Source organism: Hermetia illucens, chromosome 3 (assembly GCF_905115235.1).
Source record: "Hermetia illucens chromosome 3, iHerIll2.2.curated.20191125, whole genome shotgun sequence".
NCBI classification, from domain to species: domain Eukaryota; kingdom Metazoa; phylum Arthropoda; class Insecta; order Diptera; family Stratiomyidae; genus Hermetia; species Hermetia illucens.
Window position 1 is genome coordinate 66,466,498 of NC_051851.1, and position 15,677 is coordinate 66,482,174.

A 15,677-nucleotide genomic window follows, 5' to 3' on the forward strand; every position below is an offset into this window, starting at 1 on the left:
CGTTACAAACATGATGATCGGATTAAGTCACAGGCCTCGGAGAAATGCTAGGGCGTCCACCTCAGTCGACGCGGCAGGACGGGCCCCGGTCCTGTCGAGAAATGGGCAAGGGTTCTTGACGCATGGACGGCGTCAGGACGTAAGCAAGTTAGTCCGCACACAACGAACAAAACAAATACGTGTCTGCACGCTAAATGTTGGTACCCTAACTGGAAAGACGGAGGAACTCGCAAGAGCCCTTCGGAAAAGGTGCATTGACATCTGCGCTCTGCAAGAAACCCGATGGTCTGGTGCCAAAAGCTGCGACATTGAACGCGAACGCGGTAAAAATGGCTACAACCTTCTCTATTTTGGTAACCCACACACTCAATATGGTGTTGGCATTGCCATCTCAGAGGGTTTCCGTGATGCCATTAAAGAAGTTGAACGGTTTGATGATCGGTTAATGAAGCTCACCATTATATCAGCTGATCGCACTATTCACTTCTTCACCGCGTATGCACCACAGGCAGGTCGACCTGATGCCGAGAAAGATGCCTTCTGGCAACTTCTCGATGAAAAGACTTGTCACGTGCCTGCTGACGATTACATAATCATTACCGGCGACCTTAATGGTCATGTGGGTGAAAAGGCAGACGGTAACAGGTGCCATGGGGGAAAGGGGTTCGGAGCGCGCAACGAAGGTGGCGAGCGTATAATCGATTTTGCGGACACCCATGACCTTGTACTTATGAATACATGGTTCATTAAACGATTGTCTCATCTTCCCACATTTTATAGTGGGAACAATAAAACGCAAATCGACTATATTCTCATAAGACGCCAACATTTTATCACTGTCACTGATTGCAAAGTCGTTCCCTATGAGACCATCGCACCTCAACATCGGCCGTTGATTGCCGTCCTTCGAATTAAGCCACCGATAAAACAGCGTGAGGAACGCACTGGCCCGCCGCGCATTAAATGGTGGCGATTTGGTGAGAAGAAAGAAGAAACGGTCTCACTCATACGATTGCCAACCATTACGGATGTGGAAGAATCATGGAACCAAATAAAAGACACGATCCACAAAGCGGCCTCTGCAACACTCGGGGTCACCAAACCGGGTAAACGGTACATCAACCGAGATACTTGGCTTTGGAATGATGATGTTGAAATGAAGGTCCGTGAAAAGAAACGCCTCTACCACAAATTTCTCGACGATAAAACGTCTGCTAATTGGCAAATTTATAAGAATGCCAACCGGGAAGCAAAGAAAGCGGTCGCTGTCACCCGAGCGAACCATTTCAAAAATCTTTACGATAAACTGGACACTCGGGATGGCGAGAGAGATCTGTATCGACTTGCTAAAAGCCGTGATGAACGCACACAGGATATCGAACACTTCTGTTGTGTTAATGACAAGAACGGTACTTTGCTTACCAACCGTCGAGCCGCAACGGATAGATGGCGAGAATACTTCGAGCAAATTTCAACTGAAGAATTTGCTCATCCTCCACTTCCACAATCATTGCCGACATTTGGAGCAGTTCCACCAGTCAGCGCAACTGAAGTCGAGGAGGCAATAAAACAAATGAAATCGGGGAAAGCAACAGGACCTGACGACATCGCATCTGAGCTCTGGAAAGCGAAGAGCTGGGACCCAACACTGTGGCTCAGTGAATTCTTTAACCGGGTTATTCAGGAAGGAAGAACACCATCTGACTGGCAAGAAAGTACCACTGTTCCAATATGGAAAAAGAAAGGTAGCCCAGCAGAATGTTCAAATTACCGTCTGATCCGGTTACTTTCGCATACCATGAAGATTTTTGAACGCATTCTTGACAACCGTATTCGCGAAATCGTTGAAATAACCGTGAATCAAGCCGGATTTGTCAAGAACTGCCGAACTACTGACGCAATACACGCTGCGCCGTTACTCATGGAGAAACACCGTGAGAAGCATCGCCCTCTTTACATTGCCTTTCTGGATCTAGAGAAAGCGTTTGATCGTGTACCACACGAACTCATCTGGTATGCTTTATGACAACACTTCGTGCCAGAAGAACTCGAGCGCTGGGTACAATTGCTCTACCACGATCCGAAAAGTAAGGTCGAAGTATAGCGGGTGTATCAAAACCGCTTCGTGTCTCTGTTGGTGTTCATCAAGGAAGCGCCCTCTCACCACTCCTCTTTGTTCTTGTTATGGACACCGTCACACGGTATATCCAACGTCCAGCGCCCTACACACTGCTTTATGCAGATGATGTTTTCCTCGCATCTGATAGCAAAAATGATCTCGAGCAACTTGTTCAAAAATGGAATGATCGTCTCATGCAACACGGTCTCAGATTGAATTTAAACAAAACTGAATTTTTGACGACCGATCCCCATGAAACAGGCACAATCACTGTCAGCGGCAGTGATCTGCCCAGAACTGAGCGATTTAAATACCTCAGGTCAACGCTATCAGCCAATGGAGAGCTGCGTTATGAAATTGCTTCACGCATTAACGCAACCTGGATGAAGTGGCGTTCCACAACTGGTGTCCTTTGTGATCGACGTATCAACGAACGTCTCAAATCTAAAATTTACCGCAATGTCGTCCGTCCAGTCGCTCTCTATGGTTCTGAGTGTTGGCCGACCATAAAAGACAATGAACGGCGTCTTGCGGTAATGGAGACGAAGATGCTACGTTGGACTAGTGACGTCACACGTTTAGATCACATCCGAAATGAGGATATCCGCGATCGTTATGGGGTTGCACCGATCGTGGAAAAGTTGCGAGAGAGGCGTCTTCGATGGTATGGTCACGCAATTCGTGCAAACGAGAATTCACTTGCAAAGATTGGTCTGAACATCGAAGTCGATGGTAAACGACCAAAAGGCAGACCTAAGCAACGGTGGCTTGATACGCTGGATGGGGATTGGAAAGCCTCGAGATTGCACCCAGATCAGGCATTTGATAGAGCCAAATGGCGAAGCCGATCACGACGAGCTGACCCCGCTTGTGAACGGGACAAAGGCTGAAGAAAAAGAAGAAGGCATAGATGCAAGAAAGACTGTGTTAGGTTCAAGAAAACATCGATGACAACTAAGCCAAAGTTATTTTCACATATTTATAGTTCAGGTAGGTCATTAAGCGAAGACCTACAAAGAAAGCGCGAATTTCGCTCTTTGCAAAGATCGTGGCGTGTCTGGTGAAGGCGTTGCATATACTGCGGCTTTGGGGCGGTGCCAATTCTCCAGGGCGGAGCTAGAAGGGGCTATGACCCGACTAACATCCTCCGGCATCTGCGTTCAGGATGGCGTTTGACATCGGTTTCTTGCCCTAGGCCGAGGGAATGAGTTTGTCTGGATTTGGTGTCCAGGGATAACGCTTTTTAGCGATTACCTAACCTGATGCCGGACCCTGAAGAACACCCTTGCGGGCATGGAGGGCCGAATCCCGGTATAGGGCATGCCCTACGCAAATTCGACAGTTTCGTCGAAACTCTTAGAACAGGCAGAGTCGCGCTGGAGGGCAGTTCGATGGGTGATTGCGTTCCAGCTGACACTGTTGTGAACTCAGTGATTAACCCGATAACGACAGCCTGTGAAGCTTCCATGGCCCGGTGGCCGCCGAGCCGTGGCAGGCCTTCTATGTACTGGTGTATAACAGAAATTGCCAACCTACGGAAAGAGTGTCACAAGCTCTACCGTTTAGCACACGTTTACACGTCCGCGAGGAAGCATGCGCCAAGGCATGCAAAGGCAGAGTACAGATCAGCAAAAGGAGACTCTGCAACACGATAAATAAAAGCGAAGCTTGCGGCTGGCAGAACGTCAACGTAGTCAACGAGGTAAATGGGGACCATGAGGACTTGGCTGTAAGCTTGTCACCCGGAAAATCGAGGCTCGGTGGAAATCTTGCAGAGTAAATACCGACATGGACCGCATTGTATGGACATTATTTCCCAGACATTCCGTACGGGTTGATGTCAACAGCGTGGTAGGCATCAAGGTCCGCCCACTTTTCACAATGTAAGAGCTCGAGATAGCAGTTCTTACCATGAAAATAAAAAAAGCAACAGATCCTGATGGTATCCCCACGGAAGTTTATAAACTGGTGGTCCACTAATGATCAGACTTCCCGCTCAGGGCGTTCAACGCTTGCTGAAGAAGGACATTTTTCTTTGTCAGTGGAAGGTGGCGCTGATCAGGAAAGAAGCTACCGTCTACATATCGACTGCTGTGTATGTTTAAAATTGCCCGAAAAGCACATCAGGAATAGACTCGCTGAAGCGAACCGTGCTGCTAGGGATTTATCCCAAGGCAGTTCAGGTTCAGATCAGGAGATCTACGATGGATGCTGTTGTGGAGGTCGTGGATGCCGATCTCGACGAATAAGGCTCCTCATAAACCTTGATCCCGAAATTGTCTTCAATTCCATAAGATGGACAGATATATTTGCCACATTAGCAGACTCATTCCACGTGCCGAACTACCTTTTCCTCCAAAGATGTGGTCGAAAATCCAGCCTTTGCTATCTTTTTCCATTGTACACATAAAAACTTTCTCTAGTTTCCCAAAATAAATCCGCAGTTTCATTACTATTATATTTAGATTCAATTTTATGATTATACACAGATGTACGCCATAATAAGTCGTTTAAACCGATGTGACGTATCCCTCGTTCAGTATATTTACACAAATAACCATTCAAATGTTCTTTGCAAATTGTAAAAATATAAAACTTTTACTAAATAAGGATCCTTCTTTCGACTCTCAGATCCGGTCTCAGCCTTACATATTATACCTATCAAACAGTCATTTTTTGCTAGGATTGACATTAGATTCCAGACCAAATGGGGCAATTACTTTTTGGAAGAGTGCTCTTTATACAGAAAATACGCAACAAGTACCATCAACAGAGGTCACCCTGTTGCAGGTACACACTATTTTAATACATACATATATGCGTGTATGGAAATATTGAAATTCGAGTGCAAAGCGGAAACTCCCAAATCCCAAAGCTCTCTTTATCCACTGATTTTATTACGAGGGATACTCCCTTATTGAACATCCCCAAAGGACTAGATTCGGCCGCCTCCATTGAACTATGTATCTGGCCCAGCTCTAATACTTTCGAACACATTTTTTCTCCATGAGTTCCCTATCGTACTTATAGAAAGGATGATATCGTTTAGGAAGATTGGGGCCTGAAAATCGATGACTATTAAATGTTGGTCATCACTCAAAATAATTGAATTGATTTTATGGTAGAAGCAGGAGAGATAGATGAGGATTAGTGCAATGGGGTATCCAGTTTTATTAGTGTGAAAGAACTGCAATCAATATCGAGGCTATTATCAGTTGGAGGTGATATGGTGTTTATGAAAATGGTTTGTAATTATTGAAGATATTTATTGGTTAGATTATGGATTGATTGAAAATTTGGAAGAGTTTACGATCTCATGGAGTTTTAGGAATACAGTCAATAATTTAGGACGTATTGGTTGTATAGATGACTTTGTTACTACTGTAAGAATTTAACACTTTAAACTAAATCTTTAAATTACGCAAAGAGAAAGAAAATTGTTATATGATCTTCCGCAAGGCAATGGACTATCGATTATCTTTCAAACCATGGTTACAACTATAAGAGGCTATGTTTTACGGAGAAGCCGTAGATACAGATACAATAAATACGTCAACTGTAGGTCTAGGCATAATTCAAGAAAAGTGCAATTAAATCGGCAAAAAAAATCATGCTCCTAACATAGGGGGTGACGAAAAGTTTGAAACATGCTCAAGAAACCCAGGTCCCAGTTAACTTTTAGCTAACTAGCAAATAAGCTTCATTACGACTAAGCGAGCATTGTTCGACTAAGGACAATAAGTAAAGGCGGAAACAATCGGAATCTAAACATTATTTGTCTCGATTGTGAACTTTGTACGATTCACCACAGCACATCAGTGTTGAAATATTGCTTACGGATTTTAAAACTTAAATTGAAAATTAGGAGGTTCATCGAGAAACAACAAGGGAATACAACCTTCACAAGGAGAATGCTGACAATGGATAACGCCTCATTGGTTTTGCCTCTAGTATGATAGGCGCTACCTAAAAGAACCTGGGCACCTCCAGTTGGCCAAACTTAGCACCAGATCGACCGTGAGCTTATTCGGTTACAAGTCGGGAAACCGGAAGTTGAACGCTTCAGGTATGTAAGGTATGTGAGAATATTTGGCTACACGATGGTTCCACTTATATTCAGCTAATAGTGTATATACATTGAATATGTACCATATATCCGATATTCAATTCGAAGGGGTACTAACATTTTATCTCGTAGAGAGAGGTTGAGTAGTGTCTAAAAACGGGATCCTTGAAATAATTGACCCTTTTCGGACCCTCACACTCCTCCTCTTTGCAGTCAATGTCAAAACTACTTCGAAAAGTGCTTATCGGGAATTTTCATTTAATATACCACATGACTATAAGTAGTAAAAAAAATTAATTCTAGGCTTTTGCATGAATGGGACTATCCCCTCCCCCTTCCCCCTCCGATGTAGAAAGCTGTTACTCACTGCACGAAAGGGATTTCACAGTTCCCACCTTTCCTCCTCAATAAGAGTAACAATTTCTGAAAAAATGGGTGTGACAGACAGGCAAACAACTTTAACAAGTCGGAAAACCGGAAGCTGGACGCTTCAGGTACGAAAGGTTTTGTGTATTTCTTAGTACGTAGCACGTAATATATCCATATATTAGGTTGTTGCACATGAAATGGCCGATTTGGCAATCAAGTGAAGTTAGTTGCGATTTTGCTGTATCAAACCACCACCAGTTGGCGCTGTTGGTATCGGATAATGAAACATAGATACTCCTACATTTAATCAAGGAGTCATTTCAGTTTTGACCAGTTACAACAATCGTCGCCTATCAGCGCAATGGCTAGATGCTGATGAGCCACCGAAGCATATGCCGAAACCGAGCCTCCATCCGAAGAAGGTAATGCTGTTTGGTGGTCTCCAGCTGGAGTTATTCACTATTCTTTTTTGGCACCTCGCGAAATGATAAATACACAGAAATACTGTGCCCAACTGGAAGAAATGCACCAAAAATTGAGTATACAACGACCGAGATTAGTCAACAAAGATGGTGTGATACTCCTTAACGGCAATGCGCGACCTCATGTATCCAGAACAACGGTTCAAAAGTTGAACGAATTGCAGTATGAGACTCTGCCTCATCCACCATATTCACCGGACCTTTCGCCAACCGACTACCACTTTTATAAGCATTTGGATCATTTTTTAGCGGAAAAACAGTTTAGGAACGAAGAGGCTGTCAAAATTGCCTTCGACGAATTTATCAACTCCCAACAGTTGGACTTCTACGAAACTGGCATACATGCTCTTGAATGTCGCTAGGAGAAGTGTTTTGAATCGACTGGCACCTATTTTGATTAAATAAATAAATTTTTCTAAGCTTTACAGTCGTTTCAAATTTTAGTACCAAAACGGTCATTTTATTTGCAACAACCTAATGTTATGTGAGAATATCCAGTTTCGGATGATATTGACATTCACAGTCTTGAATTTGCAAAGAAGCGAGACAACTTTGACGGACAGACAGACAGACAGAAATGCATTCAACTCGGCCAATTGGAACTTTATACGAAAGTCTCTGGCGATGATTGGTGTTCCTACCTATCTCGCGGTATTAAAGACAGCTATTTGCGTGAGCGAACACTCTGGTATAATAGCGATGATGGACCTAAGGAGTACGTTGTCTCCGCGGCTGTCCCACAGGGCTCTGTACTGGGCCCACTACTGTGGAATATCATGTATAATGATGTGCTTAACCTTCCGGTTCCCGAGGAGGCCACGGTGGTGCGTTACGCCGATGACATAGCACTAGTTGTGGTCGCAAAGCATCTCGAAGATGCTGAGTTGTACGCAAGCGAAGCAATCAGTGTTGTTAAGGCTTGGCTAGAGAGTGCTGGAGTAGCACTCGCGGATGAAAAGACGGAAGCGGTCCTCATCACTAAGCGCCGCAAAAGAAATTACGCCTGCATTAGAATCGGGAATCGTATCATCACTGCCAAGCCGGCCATCAAATACTTGGGGGTGATGATAGACGGAAAACTCAATTTTAAGCAGCACATAGAGCATACTTACAAAAAAGCATCCACCACGAGTATGGCTCTCGCAAGGATGATGCCGAACATGCGGTACCCCTAAGTGGGGCGTTTCTCAGAGAAATCAAACACGAATGGATCGAGTCTCTGGCGGTACGGTGTGGGGGAAACTCCGTCACACGTGAACTGCCGCATTCGCTTCTAACTGTTTTCCATAACACAATATGTCGAAAACATTGATCAAATCAACCTGCAGCATGCCAAAGCCCCATCCTACCTGTTGGCAGCGAGAATGACAAAGCTGCAGGATTTCCCCTACACCTTTCTGGTGCAAAAGCGTGGATTCGATTTAACAGAATCTGTGGCATTGGATCGGTAAAGGGAGCGAAGATCTTGCGCCCTGATGTCAAGACGGTTAGAGACAACCATGCTGAGACAGTACTGTTCCCAGGACTTAGCTACGGTCATCATACAATACCAGATAAATGGCGAGAGGAAAAACATCATATTTGCCTCCGCTTTTTTACCCTATGATTCTTTGTATCCTCCACTGACCAAGAGCTTAGGGATCTCGTGGCGTATGCAGAATCAAGTGGTCTCGAACTCTTGGTAGGTTGCGATGCGAATGCTCAACATATTTGTTGGGGCAGTAGGAAATGCAATCCAAGAGGAGAAAAGCTATTTGATTTCGTCACTTCAGCTGGTCTTATGACTGCAAACGTAGGGTGCGCTCCTACGTTCGTGGGACCGAGAAGAAGCAAAGTAATTGACCTAACAATCTGTACCTCAAAAATGTTAGAGTTGATTACACACTGGCGAGTGCTAGACGAGGTCTCACTGTCAGATCACCGATACCTAGAATTCAATCTGACTATTGCGGGTGAACAATCTACAGTACAAAGACGGAACTCTAGGAAAATGGATTGGTCAAAGTTCAATGAACTTCTTGGCAATAAAGTACAGTTCCCTAGGCGGCTAAGGACTCCTTTGGCGCTGTAAGATGAATTGAAAATTCTGAACTGCACACCTTTAGAGTGCTATGAAGAGGCTTGTCCTATTTTTCAAGACCAAAGCGGTAACCCGGTTCCTTGGTGGAACCGGGAACTGGAAAAACTCAGGATTACAACCAGGCGACTTCTGAACCGTGCTTGCAAAAATAATAAGAAGGAAGACTGGTTAAATTTCAAGAACTCACAGTGTGAATATAAGAGGCTCGTTATGTGTTCGAGAGGAGACTCCTGTAGAGCATACTGTGAGGAACTGAAAGGCGAAAGAGAGACTTCAAGGCTGTGTAGAGTCCTCAAAAGGGATGAGTCGGCCAAGACTCTCTTAGAAAGCCCGACGGTACTTTCATGAGCTCCAGACTGGATTCAGTAGAGACCCTTCTGGAAGTACACCACCTGGTTGACGTTTCTTGCAACCCCTTCAACACGCAAATGCTGCAAGGGGAACTGGAACACTACGAAAGCGGTTGTTACCCATGAAAAAGTGAGAGCTGCCATACTGTCCTTTGAACATTTCAAAGCATCTGGCATGGATGGCATCTATCCGGCAATGCTAAAAGAGGGTATGGAGCACTTAGAGCAACCTCTATACAACCTCTCTAAATATTTATTGAGGATGCCTTGATCTGGGCCACGTGCCTTCCTCTTAGCAAAAGGTTAAAGTTGTCTTCATACTGAAACCTGGGAAAGATGACTAATCCAAAGAACTTCAGACAGATCAGCATGACTTCATTCTTGCTGAAAGCTCTTTGGTACGCGATGAGGGTGTTCGTGGACATGAAAGGGGCTTTTGACTGTGCGCCTTTTCAAAAACGTTGTGATACCGCCAGAGCGCATCGTGTTGATGATGCTTTAATTAAGGGGATCCATGCTATGCTAACGCAGAGATTGCTGTGCGCTGAGGTGGATTTCGATCGCTATCTGACTGCAGAAGCAACGAAGGGCTGCCTCCAAGGAGGTGTGCTTTCGCGACTTCTGTGGAGTATGCTGATTGACTCACTACTATGCGAACTGCAAAATTTGCCAATACAGACTCAAGGTTATGCTGATGACGTGGTTGTGCTTGCTGTGGATTGGGATCTTGGAACGGTGTGTAGGAATATACAACGTACCATTGATTTGATGGACAGTTGGTGCCTCAGACATTGTCTTTCAGTTAATCCAAATGAAACCACAATGGTATTATTCACAAAAAAGGAGAAAACTGGATGGACTTTGCCTCCCTGAGATGAAGAGTACTACCCTTCAACTCTCCGAAAAAGTGAAATATCTGGGAGTCATTCTAGATAAAAAACTTCTTTGGAAGAAACATGTAGAGGTAAAGATGAAACAAGGTCTCACAACTTATGGGCTGTGCAGACGGACCTTTGCCTCGACATGGGGACTCAGGCCTCATGTGGTAATGTGAGTATACGTTGTTATCATTAGGCCGATGTTCGTATATGCATCCGTAGTGTGGTGGGTTAAGTTGAGGCAAAAAAGTTTTCACCGTAAACTAGCCATAATTTCAAAAAATTGTGTGTCTGGGTTTATTAGTACCATGAGCACGACATCCGGCGCAGCTATGAATGCATTACTCAATTTGCAGCCCCTGGATATATTTATTCAAAGCACCACAATTGCAACCAGCCGAGAACAGGTGAAAGTAAGTTTATTGAGCAGTATGAAATGGTCATCGGAATCAAATGTTTCGAGAAGTCAGTATAGGCCGTATGTAAATCATTTGTATCGTTCAGAGACTTCACTCACTCAATTCGTGAGCGAATTAGTGCAAGTTGAGCACCTCGATGGAAATCCATGCTCTTCCTTCAAAGATTCCTTCCTTCTTGGAGACTGAAAAAAGGATAGATATCGGGCGGTAGTTTTCGGCCAGTGTAACATCAATTTTTTTGTATAAAGGGATGTTACAAGGACTCTTTCGATTGTCCGGAAAGATACCCTCGGTCAAACTCTTATTAAAAATGATTGAAAAGGAAAGGGGAATGTGAGGCTTGTATTTTTTCAAGAAAATATCTGGCATGCACTTCTGCAGGTCTCCTCCAAAACATTGATAACTATGGGACCCGCATCAAAAGTGCTCTTCTCTCTGATGCTACTCAGGTTGCCGGTTAAGTCTTAAAGTGGCATCACAAAACGTAGTAATATTATGACATGGAAGCCTTTCATCCACACCAAAAATACCTCCTGCAACTCAAAAATCTGACCTACTTGACAGTTTTCGAAAAGATTACGTATTACGTTATTGGCTAGCAATAAAGTTAAGAAGGAAGAAGTTCTTACAGTGAAATTTACCTTGGAGATTTTACCCCAGTGTTAATTTTTATGGGGACTTTCTGGCATCCCACGTAAAAGAAAGGGAATTTGAGTTGAAGTCTATTTACTAGTTGACGATTAAAGTAGGGTACTTAAATATAACATATATGAGGTGTCATAAAATTAGCTATCAAAAAGAATAACCCTGGAGATGCCGGGCATTGATCCCGGTACCTCTCACATGCTAAGCGAGCGCTCTACCATCTGAGCTACGTCCCCGTTGAAATGCTTTCCTTAATACAATCACTTTAAACCACAAACAAACTTATTTTTTCTTAAAACAAGTTACTGGTTTGCACTAAAACTATCACTGCCGCCATGGGTAAACCGCAAAATAAGCAACTCAAAGTAGTTTTCAGTATTTTCATTATCAATCAATACATACTTTGAGTTCATGGAAAAAGAAATTATTTCGATGATTTTAACTGATCTATTAACCTGTTATTTTACCACAAAATATATATATACATCCTGGAGATGCTGGGTATCGATCCCAGTACCTCTCACATGCTAAGCGAGCGCTCTACCATCTGAGCTACATCCCCGTTAAGGATCTTGAAAATCGATCTTTTTTTTCGCGTTAAGATGAACTAGATTCAGTTTATCTCGAGAAAGTTTAAATAGTGTAGGCTGTTCAGTTGGGCGACAGTCGTCAGCACTATAGTTACCGGCAATCTGAACCAGTTTCGAGATACATATGTACGTATGTATTTAGTTTAAAAACGTGTTCCTCATATGTAAATAGTGTCATTGATTTTAAGCCCAATTTGCTGTTCAGCATACTATCATAGGCTATAGACATTTTGTTTGTTGTTGTTTGTTGCTAGTTCTTTGGGAAGACAACTTTTCTGAGTGCACTCTTTCAACCTGATAAATGGGGTGAAGACAATACATAACTTGCACTGGAGCTAATCAAGTTTTTCGAATTGTACGACACAGTAGTAGTTGATTCCAAACAAAAAAACTGACTAGTTGCAGTTAAGTAAAAATACGGGAATTCATAATGTGAAGAAAGCCATCTGGGAAAATTGGTGGATAAACAGTTGCTAGCTTTTTCTAAGCACGAATTACTACTCTGATAGGCGAATTTTAGAGGCATAACCATCTGACCACATATACATATATATATATATACATAATTAAACAAATTAAGAAGGTACCGTTACAAACCAAGAGACAAGCAACGTTATGCAATTCGTAGGTCTGAAACAAATTAAGGTGAACACAAACATTCATTACGTAAACAAAAACGCTCATCCACATATGGAGTTATAAAGATACTCGCTAACCGGTATATCTGGGTTTCAATCCATCGGGTTGGTAATCAGTAACAAAACGCTTTTATCGAATCGTCGCCAGTATCAGAGGGATGTATCTTTATCAGATTTAAAACAATACACCACAATGAAAACAACAAATTGTGGCAATTTCCTTCCTAGTATCATTAAAATAGATGTGACGGTCGCGCTTCATGGAGATGTCCGCTGAAATGAAGGCTCTAAAGGAAATGTATTCAGAAATATTCGTAGCCCAGATAGATATTGTTAAACCAAATGAAGTCATTAAAATAAAGTAGTACCAAGATAAACCCAAATGTGTCAGATACCTGACAAAGAATTCCCAGGATATTGTAGATAAAAGAGGCTTTCTAGCTAAACATGGAATGATTTTTTTAAGGAAATCTACAGTGTACAATATCAACATATTATATAAAATTGGCTAATTGTTAATTATGAGAATTAGCCGCTCGTTTCCCATCAACTTGAACGCTTAAGTCAATCTTAGCAAGCGAGTTTTCGTCAGCGTGCGGGCTCATTGGCTTTGACCGACTAGCACGGCTAACGACACTACACTAGATTTTAGATTTGAAATGTTCGTTGATCTACTGCCATAAACCCCTATGTAGAACATAGCACATCTACCGCACTATTCGCGATTTCTGGCCACTTAGGTCACCGTGTTCTTTTCAAAAATACTTCATTCTGTAATAAACAGGAAGTGTAAGGATGCTCAAAATGACTCTCCAGTAATCCAAAAAACTGGTAAATTTTAAGAATTCAAGTAACCTAAGTCAGCACCGAAAACGAATCAACCGACATCAAACCGCACTGGTCAAACACGAAGAAGAATAAGGATAGGAGAATACAACTTTGAGACCGTTGACAATTTCTCCTATCTAGGGTCGAAAATCACAAGCGATTACAGCTACGATGATGAAATCCACGCACGGTTGTTGTCAGCCAACAGAGCCTATTTCAGCTTACAAAGACTGTTCCGCTCGAAACGTCTCATCATAGGGTCAAAGCTCTTACTGTACAAGACTATGATCTTGCCAATCTTCATGTATTCCTCGGAAACTTGGGTTCTTAGCAAGAAAAATTGCGAACTCTTGGCCGCGTTCGAGAGAAGAATACTCCGAAGAATTTTTGGTCCCCTACATGAGGATGGACGATTCCGTAGCCTACACAATGACGAAATCTATGAGCGATACCATGACCGTCCGGTTGTGGATAAAATCCAGCTCAATAGGTTACGGTGGGCGGGTCACTTAATCCATATGGATGAGGATGATCCCACCCGGAAAGTCTATAAGGGCAATATCTATGGTAGAAAAAGAAGACGAGGCAGACCCTGCCTAAGATGGAGCGATGGCGTAGGTCAGGACGCCAGACAACTTTTAGGGATATCGAATTGGTGGACCTCGGCGCAAAACCGGGATGTCTGGAGTTCCTTATTAAGGCAGGCCTAGACCGAATACCGGTTGTTGCGCCGTTGATGATGATAAAGTAACCTAAGGGCAGTTTCAACGAATAAGCAAACAGAAATAAGCGTTTCTTAGTTAACCTAGCTCGATACTCTGTTTCCTCAATTGTCATTTTCTGGCACATTTGGACTTGCTCTAGAAAAAAAACATAATAAAAATTGTCTAATGCGCAAAATATCCCCATTTGCATTATTGATGGCATCATGCACTATCATACACATATACTTAATAATCAATGAAGTAATAATCAAATGAACCGTATTTGTTTTGAAACTCAGGTACTCATTCACAGCTGAGTCGATTGGTATCCGTCATGCAGACACAGGCAAAGACAAAGTCAGTACTGTTCACATATAAATTGTTCATAGCCTCCGATGGCGGCCAAAGGGTAGTATAGGTCCCAGGGCGAAACGTGGATTAGTACTCCCGTTGGAGCACAAAACCTGGGAAATGCCTGCTGAACCAACAGCAATACGACGAAACCCTATCTCCACCTCCACGTCGTAACCGCTGAGAGTACTTTTTTAATAAAAAACTGCAGACGGAGAAGGATGAAGCCGAGTCTCCCGGGCCTAAAAAAAGGGGCGAATTGTACCAACTGGTCCTCCAGGCTGGGGATTGGGTAAGATATGAAGTCACGGAAGAAACCTCGAACAGGATTGATTTTACAACGACGAGTCTGGCATCGTTGACGGATCAATGATTGACGAATTTTTTCATGGAACGTGCGTTCTCTGTGCAGAAATGAAGCTGCCAACCAGCTAGCCGATACCCTGTCCCAATATAGGGCTGATGTAACAGCATTGCAGGAGAAGCGCCGGACAGGGACCAGTTTATAGTGGCCATTCAGTACGCCATGTGCTCGGAGTAGGTTTCCTAGTCAGCCAAAAATTGAAACCTGCCATTATTGGCTTCGAAAACACAAGCGAACGGCTATGCATTCTGCATTTGCGAGCAAATTTAGAAATATAAGCCTCATAACGTTCACACCCTTACAATGGAGAGTCCAGAGTCGGAGAAGGGCATCTTCTACGGGGCAGTTGCGCGAACCCTCGAAGCCTGTCTCAAGTATGATATCAAAATCATACTTGAAGATTTAAACAGTCAAGTAGGGACGTAGCCCGTATTCAGACGATACGTCGACTCCCATAGCTTACATAAGAATACCAAAGATAACGGACTGCGGATTATTCAGTTAGCATGGTGCTCCGGGCCACCGCCTAAAATCTCCTCTGATAATCAGGTGAAACTGAATAATGAAGCCATCCACAACAAAGTCCTCCGTGATACCTATAAGGGGGGGAATGGATGCCGCAATAACCGCAGCTAACAGATGTCCTGGATATAAAGCATTAATAAGTGATCTTCGCAACCACGCAAGAGCGTTATCATTGATACGACCACAAACCCAGCCGCAAGAAAACTCGGAACGGCTGGTTTGACTATGAATGTAAGCTAGCAGCGGAACGGAAGAATGCTTCATACTTG

General features: G+C 43.3%; 1 non-coding gene across 1 annotated transcript; it reads right to left on the reverse strand.

Annotated features, from left to right (window-relative positions):
- Positions 1 to 11,897: 11,897 nt before the first annotated feature.
- Trnaa-agc lies at positions 11,898 to 11,970 on the reverse strand. Its single transcript has one exon. It is a non-coding gene; the product is annotated as a tRNA-Ala (tRNA).
- Between the last annotated feature and the right edge of the window lie 3,707 nt (positions 11,971 to 15,677).